Here is a 14,802-nt window from a genome sequence, read left to right as displayed (position 1 = left end):
GAGGTTTGGCAAAGAGTAATACTAAATAGAACTCAAGTGGACTAAGGAGAGAGCTTTACAACTCGTGCAAGGGTGACTAGATGAAGCTAATTTACATTGTTGCAGTATTTTTGGAGAGCATTTTGACAATACTTGTCAACCACCTTACTGCCGATTCTCTCACAAGGAAATTCCATCTCTTGGAATTCAGTATAAAGAAAAAATTTAGAATATATGCAGATATCTATAAGTGTTAATGGCAAGGCTATTTACAGCAAAAATAAATATTTTTTAAAAGCTCAAATGTCAAACATCAGGGTAGAGGTTAAACGAATTATTTTTTGAAATACTGTGCAGCTATTAAAATAAAAATGGAGATTAGACATGCCATGATGTTTCCAGTATATTGCTTATTAAAAAATCGAATCTCTAATGCCCTAAGTCATGTACTGTATATAAAGAATTAACTTCTATCCTATTCATTTAGAATGATACTAGCTATGTACTATCCTTGAAAGAACTGAGAAAACAGTTCATTCAAATCATCTTCTGCAGAGTTTAATTTCCTTGTGGAACCCTGATTGAAAAAGGCTAGCTTTAATACACTACTTCCAGGTCACATTTTTTTTTTTTTTTTTTTTTTTTTAAAGGATTTTCTTATTTATTTATTTATTTATTTATTTATTTTTGGCTGTGTTGGGTCTTCGGTTCGTGCGAGGGCTTTCTCCAGTTGCGGCAAGCGGGGGCCACTCTTCATCGCGGTGCGGGGACCGCTCTTCATCGCGGTGCGCGGGCCTTTCTCTATCGCGGCCCCTCCCGTCGCGGGGCACAGGCTCCAGACGCGCAGGCTCAGCAATTGTGGCTCACGGGCCCAGCTGCTCCGTGGCATGTGGGATCTTCCCAGACCAGGGCTCGAACCCGTGTCCCCTGCATTAGCAGGCAGATTCTCAACCACTGCGCCACCAGGGAAGCCCCCCAGGTCACATTTTTTTATAAACTCTAAAGAATATCAGGAAGTTGTTGATCTGTTAATCTCCTTATATCTTATAAAATAAATTATGAAGATACTGATATAGATATAAATATAGATATATATGAAGATAAATATGGGTTGGAGCTGTAGTTTTTCCTTCTTGATATTATGACTTTTGCAACATAAACATTTGTATGTTTTCAGGATTTACAACCTTTACATTATTTATCCTTAGTTTATTTTTCAATTTCATCATAGGTTATGTCAGTTTTGTTTGAACCATTATTTCATCTACTTCTTTGAAAGGAATGGAGGTAGGGAGGAAAATGCTAATAATAATTTAGATAATGTTTACATGGGACAAATATAAATTCTGATGTTTTATGTCAGGTATGCATGGTGCTCTAATGCAAATTGGGATTTTTACTAATTATCAATTGGTATTCAAACTGAAAGATATGCACATATCTGAAATATGTGCAGCTGGTAAAAATTTCAAATGATTCTGTCTGGAGACTGCATAGACATAGCTAAAACACTCTGGGTTCTTCAGATTCTTCAAAAGATTCTTCAAGTAAAAGAAAGAAAAAGAAATACAACCACTGTTATTTTTATAATCATTTCAGTGGCATCACATTAGTGATCTTCTATTTTTTTTACAGATATGGAAAGGAATCTTAACTCTGAAAGGAAGCAAATATGTGTGTTATAAAGACTCCATATTTACAGAAAAGACAAATGTATTTATCATTCCAAAAGGAAAGAAACAATAGATACTAGCATTAAAATTATGTACAAATTTTCATAGAATGTTAGCAATATAACAAGAATAGGAACAAGATTTTCATACAGCTACATATATATACATGCTAAAAGCAAGTTACATTCCTGGAGAAAATGAAGATTATGTATGTACCTGTAATATAAAAATTTTAAAAATCACACGAGGACATATATTCTTCACTCAAAGATTTATACTCCAATGCTCACAGCAGATTCATTCATAATAGCCTAAGTTTAAGAACAGCCACCATCATCAACTGGTGAATGGATAAGCAAACTGTGATACATCGAAACAATGCAATACTATTCAGCAATCAAAAGGAACTAGCTACTAACTCAGTAACATGTATGGACCTCAGAAACATTATGCTAAGTGAAAGGAGCCAGGCTTATAGAAAACACACTGCATGATTTCCTTTAAAAGAATTTCTGGAGAAGACGACATTTAAGAATATAAGGTAGACATTAGTGGATGCTAGGGATGGGCATTGGGGGAGGAAAGTGATTGGAAAGAGGCATTAGGGAACTTCCTGTGATAACGGAAATGTTCTATGTCATGATTATGACTGTGTTTATATGACTCTATTCTCTTGTCACAAAGCTCATTGAATTGTACACTTAAAAATGCTAATTTTCATTATATGTGAAGCTAGTTTAAAATCATCCATATTTAATAAGTGATATAAAATAAACAGAAAAAGTATTAATGACTAAAATGTTAATTTTCCAATTTAGAGCATTATTTAAATTCCTAGATGAAGATAACATTTTCTATTTATTTCTATTCCTCTACAGTAAGATTTATATTGTGTGATTAAATAACTATATCACTACATTTAGTTCCTTGAAAATAAAAATTTTTTTAAATCATTCTTTATGAATGATCTTTTATCTTCTGAAAAATATAGAAATGAGCTATTTAAGATGGGTTTCTTGGACAACCTTATAAGTTGTTTTAATAAGATTAATTAGCAGTATTTATTGAGCAGCTGATACATTCAGGACTGTGTTAGCAGATTATAAAAGATACAAAGATTCAAGGACTACCTACATCAAGTAGAAAAGTTAAAATGTCAGAAATGACTGTCACGCAGTGGAATACGTGATAAGAATTAGACTAGAGAAGGAAACTTGTTTGTAGGCACTTAGGAAAGCTGATAAGGGAGTGGGAGTAGAGAAGGATGATTCGTTTCTTAGTTGATCAGAAGAAGATAAAGTGAGGGAGGCATCATCATCAGAATCACTATTATGGAATATTTGCTATTTATCAGTTACCAGGTTAAGCACTTTACTTGCATTATCTCATTGCATCTTTTCATCTACCACATACATGTAGAATTTTGAAAATAGGAATTAGAATAAAGCAAGTTGTATTACTTTGCCAAAGTCACACCGTTGGTAAATGACAGAGTTGAGTCTTTCTGATCCCAGAGTGCAAAAGTTAAAAAGAAAAAAAAAAAAAAAAAAAGGCCTAAGAAGAGAATTTTCATTTAGATCAGGGATTGGCATACTCCAGCCCACAGGCCATATCTGATTTGTCACCTGATTCTTTATGGACTGTGAGATAGAAATGGATTTTATGTATTTAAATCGTTGAAAAAAATTGAAAAGATCAATGAAAAGCATATAGAAATCGAATGCTAGTGTCCATAAATAAAGCTATATTACAACAGAGCTACCCTCATTCGTTTTTTGCATGGTCAATGGGTACTTTTATGCTATGGAACAGAATTTACTGGCTGTGACATAGGCTATATGACCCAGAAAGACAAAAATATTTACTATTTGGCTATTTGCAGAAAAAGTTTGCTGACCTTAGATTGAGATGCATTTAAGTTTGGTGAGATAATGCTTAGGTAAGTAAGCTAAATTCAATGCAAGTAGGAAGATTTCTCAGAGTAGGAAGCAAAGAACTGGACTATGGCATTGTTGACTCTATTATTTTCTGTGATGATCAATTTTCATTTTAAAGCCAGCACCTGTTATTTACTTTCCTTGGCTTTTCTGTTTTGAATTACTGTGATTGCTGTCTGTTTCTCTCAAAGATCTATGGTACTATTTAATTACCTGAGAAGAAGTTTGGGAAAAGTAATACCAAAATATTACTTTAAAATATTATATTGGATCAGAGCTCTTGGTATTCCTATTTTCAAGGGTTGAAACTGAGGCTAAGATAAGTTGTATTTCTTGCCCTGTAAACCAACATTCTAGTTATGGTATAGTTAGGATCCACACTCAACTACATGACTCCATTATGCATGTTTTTCTTTTTATCATCTTTATTGGGTCAGAGTCAATGAGAAAATATTGTTTCTTTGGTATATCAAAGCATATGAGAGGAAAGAAGTATTAAATTTTTCAAAAAAATGAGGATTTTTAATTTGTAAGCTCATCAATTCAATCTACCTTGGCTGCATTTTACCACATTAATTTGACTCGTTCAACTGCCTTGCCCAAATCAAATTGGGGATTTATATCAGCACAACATGAAAACTAGTTATTTCCAGTAAAGTAATAACCAAAGGAGTGAGCACCTTGATTTCCTGGCCCACTATTTCCCACACTCTTCTGTGTAGAGTAACTTATAAAAAGGGAAAAAAATAGACTATTTTAAAGGAGCTGGAAATACGTGGTGAAATATAATTAAACAACCAAAAACAATTAAATAAACTTGAGCTGCTATATGTAGAAACCAAAATCAATATAATAAGAGAAAAAGAGGGTCATTGCAATGTTCTACATTTTTTTCTCTTCTACTGTGTCTAAATATTCTAAAACAAACTCCAGGTTGAGGTGTTTGCTTTGTGATATTTAGCTTTCTGTGTATAAATTTTGTCAGATGGAGTTTAAAAAAAAAACCCAAATATTCCAAAACACATTGAGCTTTCCTTTCCAGTGGCATCTAGAGAACACAGTACAACAGAGTGCATGATAAAAACATATATTTTAAAACTGATTTGTAAAGATTTTAAAAGAATGTCAAAATGTGTCTGTTGATAAGAGCCAAGTTCAGAAACTATTAAGCAACCAGGTAAAGCTCTTATTATAAATGTTTTGCTGGCTAGCAGAGTTTGGGTGGAAACAGTCTTTTTCTGTATAAATTTAAGGGTATAAAATGTGTATTATTATTTGTTTGACTCACATAGGAAAGCATGCATAGTAAAAAATACATGATTCCTTTATTTCTCTATCGTTTCATTCAATATGCTTCTATTATCACATATCCTGTCTGGCTTCTAAATAATTGTTGAGATACAAACTTGAGCATTGTATTATTCTGTTTGGTAAAAATATTAAAATTTCTACATTTATACTATTTACTTTCATATATTGTTTATACAGTTGATTTTGGCAGTGCAGAATGTTCAATTCAGTAAACAGTTTGGTCAAGTCGGTAAAAATAGTTGATGAAACTACTTATTCATTTAAATTGGTGTAACAGACAGGTTGACCAGTGACCAATGTATACACAAAATAGAATTTTTCAATAAAATTTCAGAATGAAGCTGTGGGAAGCCCATATTATGTAATCAAAAGGACACTGGGCTTGGGGTTACACAGGGCTGAATCTCTGTCATGTTGTTTATTAGACATGGACTTTAGAGAAATTTCTATCTGAGTTTCAACATCCCCATTTATAAAAAGGAGGTAACAATAATAAACATACAAAGCAGTGATAAGAAATAAGATACTATATAGAAAGTGTAAAATATTGGTTTCCTTTCCTTCTCTTTATTCTAATGAAGTGGTTGACCCTCATCAGAACTTGACAATGTAGTTCTCTGTGTCCAAATAATGTAAGTCAGGCCCCCTTGATTACAAGAGTTTTTAGGGAAGAAAAATCATAATCATAAGACAATAATGACAAATTAATTCATCACTTTAAAAATTAGTCCCAACAATACTCTTTCCTTCTTAGTACTAAAATCTACCTTTTTCCATCCTGCCAATCTCTTTTTTTGCCAGTTATTTATAACAAATGAGGATACAGCATTCATATATTGCAAAGTGAAACTGCAAATCTTGAAAAAGTTGTGGATTTCAAGGCAAATTTGGAAAATGGCTTTGATCATTAGAGTATAGTTACTAACAAATGAATATGTGATGAAGTGCCCAGAAACTCTGCAAGGATGTGGACATTACATGATTGAACATACAGTGATTTGAAATCGAATATTGATAGAGGCCTTGGGAAGATTGATGAATTCCTCAAGTATTTGGGGAACAATTATTTTTTGTGATCTTTGTAGGTACAAAAGTTAAATATGGAACATGGGGTGTCATGCTATCTTACAATTTTGTAGGAAAAAGAATGCTAAAAAAAACTTTTTGAGTAATATTTTTTTTCTCAGAGTTGTAGTTATTGCAGAATTTTTAAGTTATGAGATTCAGATTTTATAATGTAAAATTTCGTTTTTTAAAGAATGAATATCAACCAAAATATTTTGTTTTAAACTCTGTGAAATTTTGTTCCTGTTTTATATAGAGTTGCTTTAAGTGAGTAATTTCTGGTACCAACTAAAGATGAAGAGTCCCCCTGAATGGGGTTCAAAATCAATATACAAAATGATGTTACATTTCTATACACTAATAATGAACTATAAGAAAAATAAATTAATCAAACTATCTCATTTATAATGTCATTAAAATAAAATACCTAGTAAAAAATTTAACCAAGGAGGTGAAAGATCTATACAATGAAAACCATAAGATACTGATGAAAAAAAAAAAAAAAAATGAAGAAACAAAGAAGTGAAAAGATATTCTGTGTTCATAGATTGGAAAACTAATATTGTTAAAATGTCCATAATATCCAAAAAAACCTAGAGATTCAAAGAAATCCCTATCAAAACTCCAATGGCATTTTTCACGGAAATGGAACAAACAATCCTAAAATTTGTATGAAACCACAAAACACCCTGAATAGCCAAAGCAATCTTGAGAAAGAAGAACAAAGCTGGAGGCATCACAGTCCCTGATTTCAAACTATAATACAAAACTATAGCAATCAAAACAATACGATAAAAGCATAAAAGCGAACTCATAGAACAATGGAATAGAAAAGAGAGCCCAGAAGTAAGCCCAAGTATATATAATCAATTCATTTATGACACAGGAGCAAAAAATATACAATGGGGAAAGGGCAGCCTTTTCAATAAGTGATGTTGGGAAAATTGGACAACTATATGCAAAAGAATGAAACTGAGCCACTATCTTACACCACACACAAAAGGTAACCACAAATGGATTAAAGACTTGAGTGTAAGACCTGAAACTGTAAAATTCCTAGAAGAAAACCTAGTGGGGTAAGCCCCCTGACATAGGTCTTGGAGATGATATATTTTTTTTGTATCTGACTCCAAAAGCAAAGGGAATAAAAGCAAAAATAAACACGTGGGATGACATCAAACTAAAAAACTTCTGCATAACAAAAGAAACCATCAACAAAATTAAATGCAACCTACTGAATGGGGGAAAATATTTACAAATCATATATCTGATAAGGGGTTAATACCTAAAATATATAAAGAGCTCATAAAACTCAATAGCAAAAAAAAATCTGATTAAAAAATGGGCAGAGGATCTGAATATTTTATTTCCAAGAAGCCATACAGATGGACAAAAGGTACATGAAAAGCTGTTCAAAATCACTAATCATCAGGGAAATATAAATCAAAACTGCAGTGAGATGTCTCTTCACACCTGTGAGAATGGCTATTATCAAAAGACAAGAAATAACGTTGGCAAGATGTAGAGAAAAGGAAACCCTTGTGTATTTTTGATAGGAATGTAAATTGGTGCAGCCACTATAAAAAAACAGTATGGAGGTGCCTCAAAAAATTTAAAAATAGATCTACCACATGATCTAGCAATTCCACTCCTGGGTATTTATCTGAACAAAATGAAAACACTAATTCAAAAAGATATATGCACCTCCATGTTCATTGCAGCATTATTTACAATAGGTAAGACATAGAAACAGCCTAAGTGTCCATTGATGGATAAATCGATAAAGAAAGTATGGTACATATACACAAAGGAATATTGCTCAGCCATAAAAAGACTGAATCTTGCCATTTGCAACAACATGGTAGGACCTTGAGGGCATTATGCTAAGTGAAATAAGTCAGACAGAAAGAAAATAAATACCATATGATCTCACTTACATGTGGAATCTAAAAACAAACAAACAAACAAAAGCAAGCTCATGGATATAGAGAACAGATTAGTGGTAGGCTGAGGTGGGGGGTGGGTGGTGAAATGGGAGAAGGTGGTCAAAAGGTACAAATTTCTAGTAATAAAATGAAGTTATGGGGATGTAATGTACAACCTGATAACTATAGTTATTAACACTGTGTTGCATATTTGAAAGTAGCTAGGAGAGTGGATCTTGAAAGTTCTCATCACAAGAAAAAATTTGTAACTATATATGGTGACAGATGTTAATTGGACTATTGTGATGATCATTTTGCAATATATAGATATATCAAATCATTATATTGTACACTTGAAGCTAATATAGTGTTATTTGTCAATTATACCTCAATAAAAAAAAAGAGACAGAGGTTCTTTAAAGATAGCAATGATACCTGCTGACATTTTGCTTCATTGACAGAGTTCATTTTTCCATTCATTGGTTCCTCTCCCATTTCAAACCCTCAGATTCACATTTCCAAGTGCCACTCATCTTCCAGTTACCTTGTTGTCAGTTTGATGTCAATAAATCCCTGCAAACTGGTACTTAATGTTAGCAGATAACAATTTGAGGTGTTATCTCTTTCACAAGCATTTTCATTCTAAAGAGGATGTTTGAGGACAGATCCACAGGACAAAATTGAATTTAACACTTACTATCATCCAAGCATTGTGCTAATTGCTTTACATAAACTATCTCTTAATTCTCACAATGATCCTGTGACCGTAGTTTTTATTAGCCCTCTTTACAGTTAAGATAAGGCTTACTTTAACAAAGTCAATAGTAAGTGTCAGAGCCAGGTTGGGAATCCCTGGCTGTCTGAGTTTAAATCCTAGGTGAAATATTCTGTTATAGTATAGTTATTTGGAAGCAGAGACTACCTAGTAATTCCTTTATCACACTAGACGGCCACCTAGTTGCATTCTCTGGATTTGTTAACTTATACATCGTCCAGTTCCACAGTGGATTTGAGGCTGGTGACCTTGTCTACTCGTCTTAAATTAAGCTGAGATCAAAATATTTTCTATCTAAAGAAAATAAAAACAAAAATTCTTTTTTTTCTTTAATACTAAATGTCTCTGCTGGAGTTTTACAGCTCAGACTTAAGTACTAAAGGCCTCTTTTGCTCTAGCCTAATTAAAACTTCACAGAGGAGTCACAGGGCTAGAGGAAATGCAGGGTTGCTTAGACTTAGCATCTGGAATAGGACCAGGGCCCTTAGTCATTCAGCGTCCATTGCTGTTTGAGTACTTTTCTGAAATGAATAACTTATTTATTAGAGAGTGTACAAAGAGAGTGTTTAAGGGACAATGAAGTACATTACGCTCTTGTGTTTGCTGTGTGCCAGGTCATAAGCTTTGCTATAGTTCATTAATTATAAATTCACCTATATTCTATGATGATTCAAAACACACATGCAGACAGACATAAAATATTAATCTGTAAATCTTCATGTAATGCCTCTAATCCAGTTTCCTTGGCACTTCCTATATAACCAATTATTATATTTTATTCTCCTTCACTTTAAGACTCAAGATACATTCAGCACTAGTATTCCCCATGAGTGTCATGGAGTCACCACAATTCTGTGATTGAAGGAGGAACAGTAGAGGGATGGGTAGGTTTGGAGAGCATGTTTGGGGGAACTGGACCTGTGTCTATGGTTTTGAATTTGTAGGGAGCCAGATATATCAAACCGAACATTTATTTTGCCTGGGACTCAATCACACATAACTTTACAAGATTACCAAGGCAAAATGATACTAGGCTAGTACAATTGAGAATAAGCTAAGGGTCTAGGCAGTAGAATAAGGAAAATGATAAAATGTTTTGGCAAATAAATTTCTTAATTATTATGCTTTTTATCTAGATGCAGGTGGCTTTATATACTGTGGTGTTTCTCTTATTTTAAGTCAAGTTTGTTGGGACTGGGCTTGCATCTTTCAAGCTCTTCTTACACCTGTCTCAGGACTTATTAGAGACCTTTGCAAGTAATAGAGATGCCAAATAATGATTCTGGTTCTCTTCTCTTGAGGATATAAGCTCTTCTCTTTTTCAACCATTGAGCCTCTGGTGTTCCTGGGCATATAGAAGGTACATTAAACTTTGAGTATTCTAGATCTTATATGTTTGAAAACTACAGCAATGCAGACTTTAAATAGTCAATGAATCTTTTGCATCTAAGCAGTTAACTTAATCCTTACGAACATTTGGAGGTAAAAAGTGTGAACTGTAGATATTTTTAATTTCAAGTTGATCTGTTTAAATTGTGCCACATAAAAGCACAAATTCTGTCAGTAATTCACAGCTATTTAAACTGGTTGGTATCATAGAAACAGAGCAACTATTTTTTTGTTTGTTTTATTAGTTTTTTCCCCATATTGTTTACTATAGCAAGAGAAATCATGCTGTTCACACTGTAAACAATCTCCCTGAGAGATCCCAACCAATCTCATAATCAATCCTGAGACAACTATGCTGATGATGCCTAAAATTATAGTCTCCTGCCCAGACCCCTTTCCTAGATTTCAGACTTATATATGAAGCTTTCTGTAATATCTATATGTACCTAACGCTTCATATATCCATGACTCAGTTAAACGTATTCTATTCTAAAACAATTTTATATCTTAGCCATACACTTGCATTCAGATTCTGTTTGACTAGTGAATGAATGAGTGAATCAATTAATCAGCAAAAACAATCATATATAAAGTGATCAAAATAATTTTAAATAGGCATATTAACATTTTACACATAATTTCTGAAATAACAAAAATAAAATTGTAATTTTGAAATGAGTAGAAGGAAATATGCATTTAAAAACCTTCCATTAATTAAAAAAAAAAAAAGCCCATGAAAATGAAATGAGGGCAAATAAATCATAGAAAATCAGGGTAACTAGTATAAAATAAGATAGTAGAAATAAATATAAATAGGCTAAATTCATTAGTTAAAAGATAGTGACCCATCTCCTAGAGTAAAGAAAATAAAAACAAAAATAAACAAATGGGACCAAATTAAACTTAAAAGCTTTTGCACAGCAAAGAAAACCATAAACAAGACAAAAAGACAACCCTCAGAATGGGAGAAAATATTTGCAAACGAAGCAACTGACAAGGGATTAACCTCCAAAACATAAGAATAGCTCATGCAGCTCAATATTTTAAAAAATCAAATAAACAACCCAATCTAAAAAGGGTCAGAAGACCTAAATAGACATTTCTCTAAAGAAGACATACAGATGGCCAAGAAGCACATGAAAAGATGCTCAACATCACTAATTATTAGAGAAATGCAAATAAAACCTACAATGAAGTATCACGTCACACCAGTTAGAATGGCCATCATCAAAAAATCTACAAACAATAAATGCTAGAGAGGGTGTGGAGAAGAGGGAACCCTCCTACACTGTTGCTGGGAATGTAAATTGGTAGAGCCACTACAGAAAACAGTATGGAGTTTCCTTAAAAAAACTAAAAATAGAGCTACCATTTGATTAGATTCAGCAATCCCACTCCCAGGCATATATCTGGAGAAAACCATAACTCAAAAAGACACATGTACCCCAATGTTCATTGTAGCACTATTTACAATAGCCAGGTCTTGGAAACAACCTAAATGTCCATTGACAGATGAATGGATAAAGAAGATGTAGTACATATACACAATGGAATATTATTCAGCCATAAAAAAAATGAAATTGGGTCATTTGTAGAGATGTGGATGGACCTAGAGTCTGACATACAGAGTGAAGTAAGTCAGAAAGAGAAAAACAATGTCGTATATTAATGCATATATGTGAAATCTAGAAAAATGGTACAAAGGAACCTATTTGCATGGCAGGAATTGAGACACAAATGTAGAGAACGGATGTGTGGACATGGTAGGGTAGGGGGGTGGGATGAATTGGGAGATTGGGATTGACATATACACATTACCATGTGTAAAACAGATAGCTAGTGGGAACCTGCTGTATGGCACAAGGGGCTCAGCTCAGTGCTCTGTGGTGGGATGAGGGAAGCGGGGGGAGGGAGGTCCAAGAGGGAGGGGATATATGTATACTTATAGCTGATTCACTTCATTGTACAGCAGAAACTAACACAACATTTTAAAGCAACTATACCCCAATTAAAAAAAAACAAAGATAGTAGGCACTCAGTAAGCATTCACTGAATGAAAAGCTAAGTACAATATTTGATATAATAAAATAAGCATTTTTTGAAAGGCTGATAATTCCATTGTTTAAAAAAAACTCTTGTTTGTGTTCATGGTATAAAAGTTTTAGTATAGCTTTATCCAAAATATACATTATATGGTATAAAATATACCAAAGACTGAAATCCTGGTTCCATGATTTATTAAAGATGAGAGCTTAAGGGTTTCACTTAATCTTTCTAAAGGTTAGATTCCTCATCAAAACAACAGGGATGATAAATGATTGCTAACTCTCAGATATTTTGCAAAGATTACATGGTATAGTAAATGTGAAAATGTGATTGTTATATTGTAAAATGCTATATTCATATATATTTTTAACTACAACCTAATACTTTGTACAAGAATTTTAAGTTCCACTTTGATGTAAACTTCTGAGATAATGCTTATGGACAAAATAGGATAAAAAAATATTTAAAGTAAAATAGTAATTACTGATTTTTTATTTAAAAGTATCTATGGTGATAACCTCTAAACCTTAAAGTATTTCTGTATTTGGTTATAGGTTTTATGAGGCTTATTTTTACATTTTCACAGACCTTTTTTTTTTATAGTATAACCCTGAATTTCAAAATTTCTAAACTGACAGAGGTGATTTTTTGGAAACCAGAATCATTTTCAGCAGATGTGCTTAACAGTCTAGAAAAATATATCTATTTCCTGGTAGGTGAATAACTACTTCAGTATCCAATCAAGATGTTTTTATTCACAGATATTACTGACAGGAATTAATATTGCTCTCTTGGGAAGTAAACAGGGAAATTTAGCAAATGAGTCAATCCTAGCTTTTGCTTTTATTCACAGAAAAAAAAATGTGCATTGTACATCCATTTGAGATAATGAATAAATGGATTTTGGGGCTATTTCTGAATATTATTTAATCTTCTCTGATGTATAAACTATTTACAATTTCATATAGTTGCTACTAAATCTTAGGAGCTGTTATACTTTGAAATAATATTTGAATATGATATTATGTGATCCAAATATCTGTCATAAATGTGAGTTGGTAATGACAAACTAATAACAGGCGGCTAATAGAAACTGTCTAAAGCCCTATAAAACTCTTGTTAGAATCAACACATTTATTCAGTTATTGAACATGCATTTAATGAATACTTACTAAATGTCAGGTAGTGCACTAAGTATTAGAGATCTAAATATGAGGTAGAAAGTTTCATTCTCTTAAGGAACATATAATCTACCATAGGAGATAAAAATATTAGGAAACTTTTACTTCCAACATTTTACTTCACTTAATAAAGCTCTGATATAATAAACCAATTATGATTTGAAAGAAGGAAGTAAAATAAGAGTGGGGAACAAAACAGAATCAAGCATCAGTTAACCAGGTATGCTGTGATGATCTACATGGCTATTTGGACTTGACTGAAATTTGGGTCTCAGATTCTAGTACATGTCAGGTTATTTACTCGTTTCACAGTGCACAGTCTCATCCCACCAAAACAAAGGCAATTGTCTAGGCTGTTGCTAACTGGCACCAGACCAGGGACGCAGTCACAAGGCCTCTCTCACTGAGTAGCCCTGGCTTATTCTTTCTACACTCACCCTGCCTCTTCAGCAAGAATTTTTGACTTGACTTCCCCAAGACATTTTCAAAGTTTTAATTGATCAAGCAAAGCATTAAGATTAATTCACTATTTCACAGTGTGATTGTGATCTCAACTAATAAATCCAATCACTCAGGTTACAGTTTGTTCTTTTGACAAAAATATAAAATGTTCCATTTTATTCTTCCATACTGATGATGTGAATCATGTTTCATTTATCTATTCTACAATTCACAACATCATTAGAGAAAAAGACGAATGGTAAGAAAAGTTTTCTTGCTATTGAATACATGGCTGATCTATATTTACTTGTTCTTGTTTATGATTTCTTTCTCAAAGTTTCTGAGAGTTATGTATGGGTTAAAATCCTTGGCTAACTTATTTATGAATGTTATGCATATATTTACTCAACAAATAATTTTTGAGCTCCTACTCTGTGCCAGGCACTGTTCTAGGCATGGAGTTCAACACTGAACAAAAACTACAAAAATTCTGTCTTCATGGAATTTACATTCTAAATCAAGGAGACAGTGAATAAATGAGTAAGTAAAATTGTGCAGTATATGGAAAGTGATGAGCATTACGGAGAGAAAGAAAGCGGGAAGACAAAAGGAATTGTGGAGGTGCATATCAAAAGAGGAAAATCAGGAAAATGTTTTACCAAGAATGTAAAATTTGAAGGAAGATATGAATGTGAGGGAGTGAGACATTCATATGCCAAGCATAAGAGGGATTAGGCACAGGGAATAGCAACTGCAAAGGCTTTGAGGCACAACCATGTGTAGTTACTTGTGGAGCATCAGGGAGACCATGACTACTTGCGAAAAAATAGGAGGGAGAATAGTAGATAAGGTCAGAGATATTACATGGAGTCAAAAGGTAAGGACTCTCTAACCCACTGTAAAGACTTTGGCTTTGACTCTGAATTAAATGGTGTATTAGACAGCTTGGGGGGCCATAACAAAATACCACAGACTGGGTGGCTTAAACAACAGAAATTTGTTTTCTCACAATGCTGGAGGCTAGAAGTCTGAGATCAGAGTGTCAGCATAGTTGGTTTCTGGTGAGAGCTTGCTTCCTGA

The 14,802-nt window shown here is 33.2% G+C and overlaps 1 protein-coding gene across 1 annotated transcript in view; it reads right to left on the bottom strand.

Annotated features, from left to right (window-relative positions):
- Positions 1-14,802, bottom strand: part of CNTN5 (contactin 5) — a 1,403,535-nt gene that overhangs the window by 414,103 nt on the left and 974,630 nt on the right. The gene's annotated exons all lie outside the window — the stretch shown is intronic.

This window comes from Balaenoptera acutorostrata, chromosome 9, assembly GCF_949987535.1.
Source record: "Balaenoptera acutorostrata chromosome 9, mBalAcu1.1, whole genome shotgun sequence".
Taxonomy (NCBI): Eukaryota; Metazoa; Chordata; class Mammalia; order Artiodactyla; family Balaenopteridae; genus Balaenoptera; species Balaenoptera acutorostrata.
This window is presented reverse-complemented; position numbering and strand designations above follow the sequence as displayed.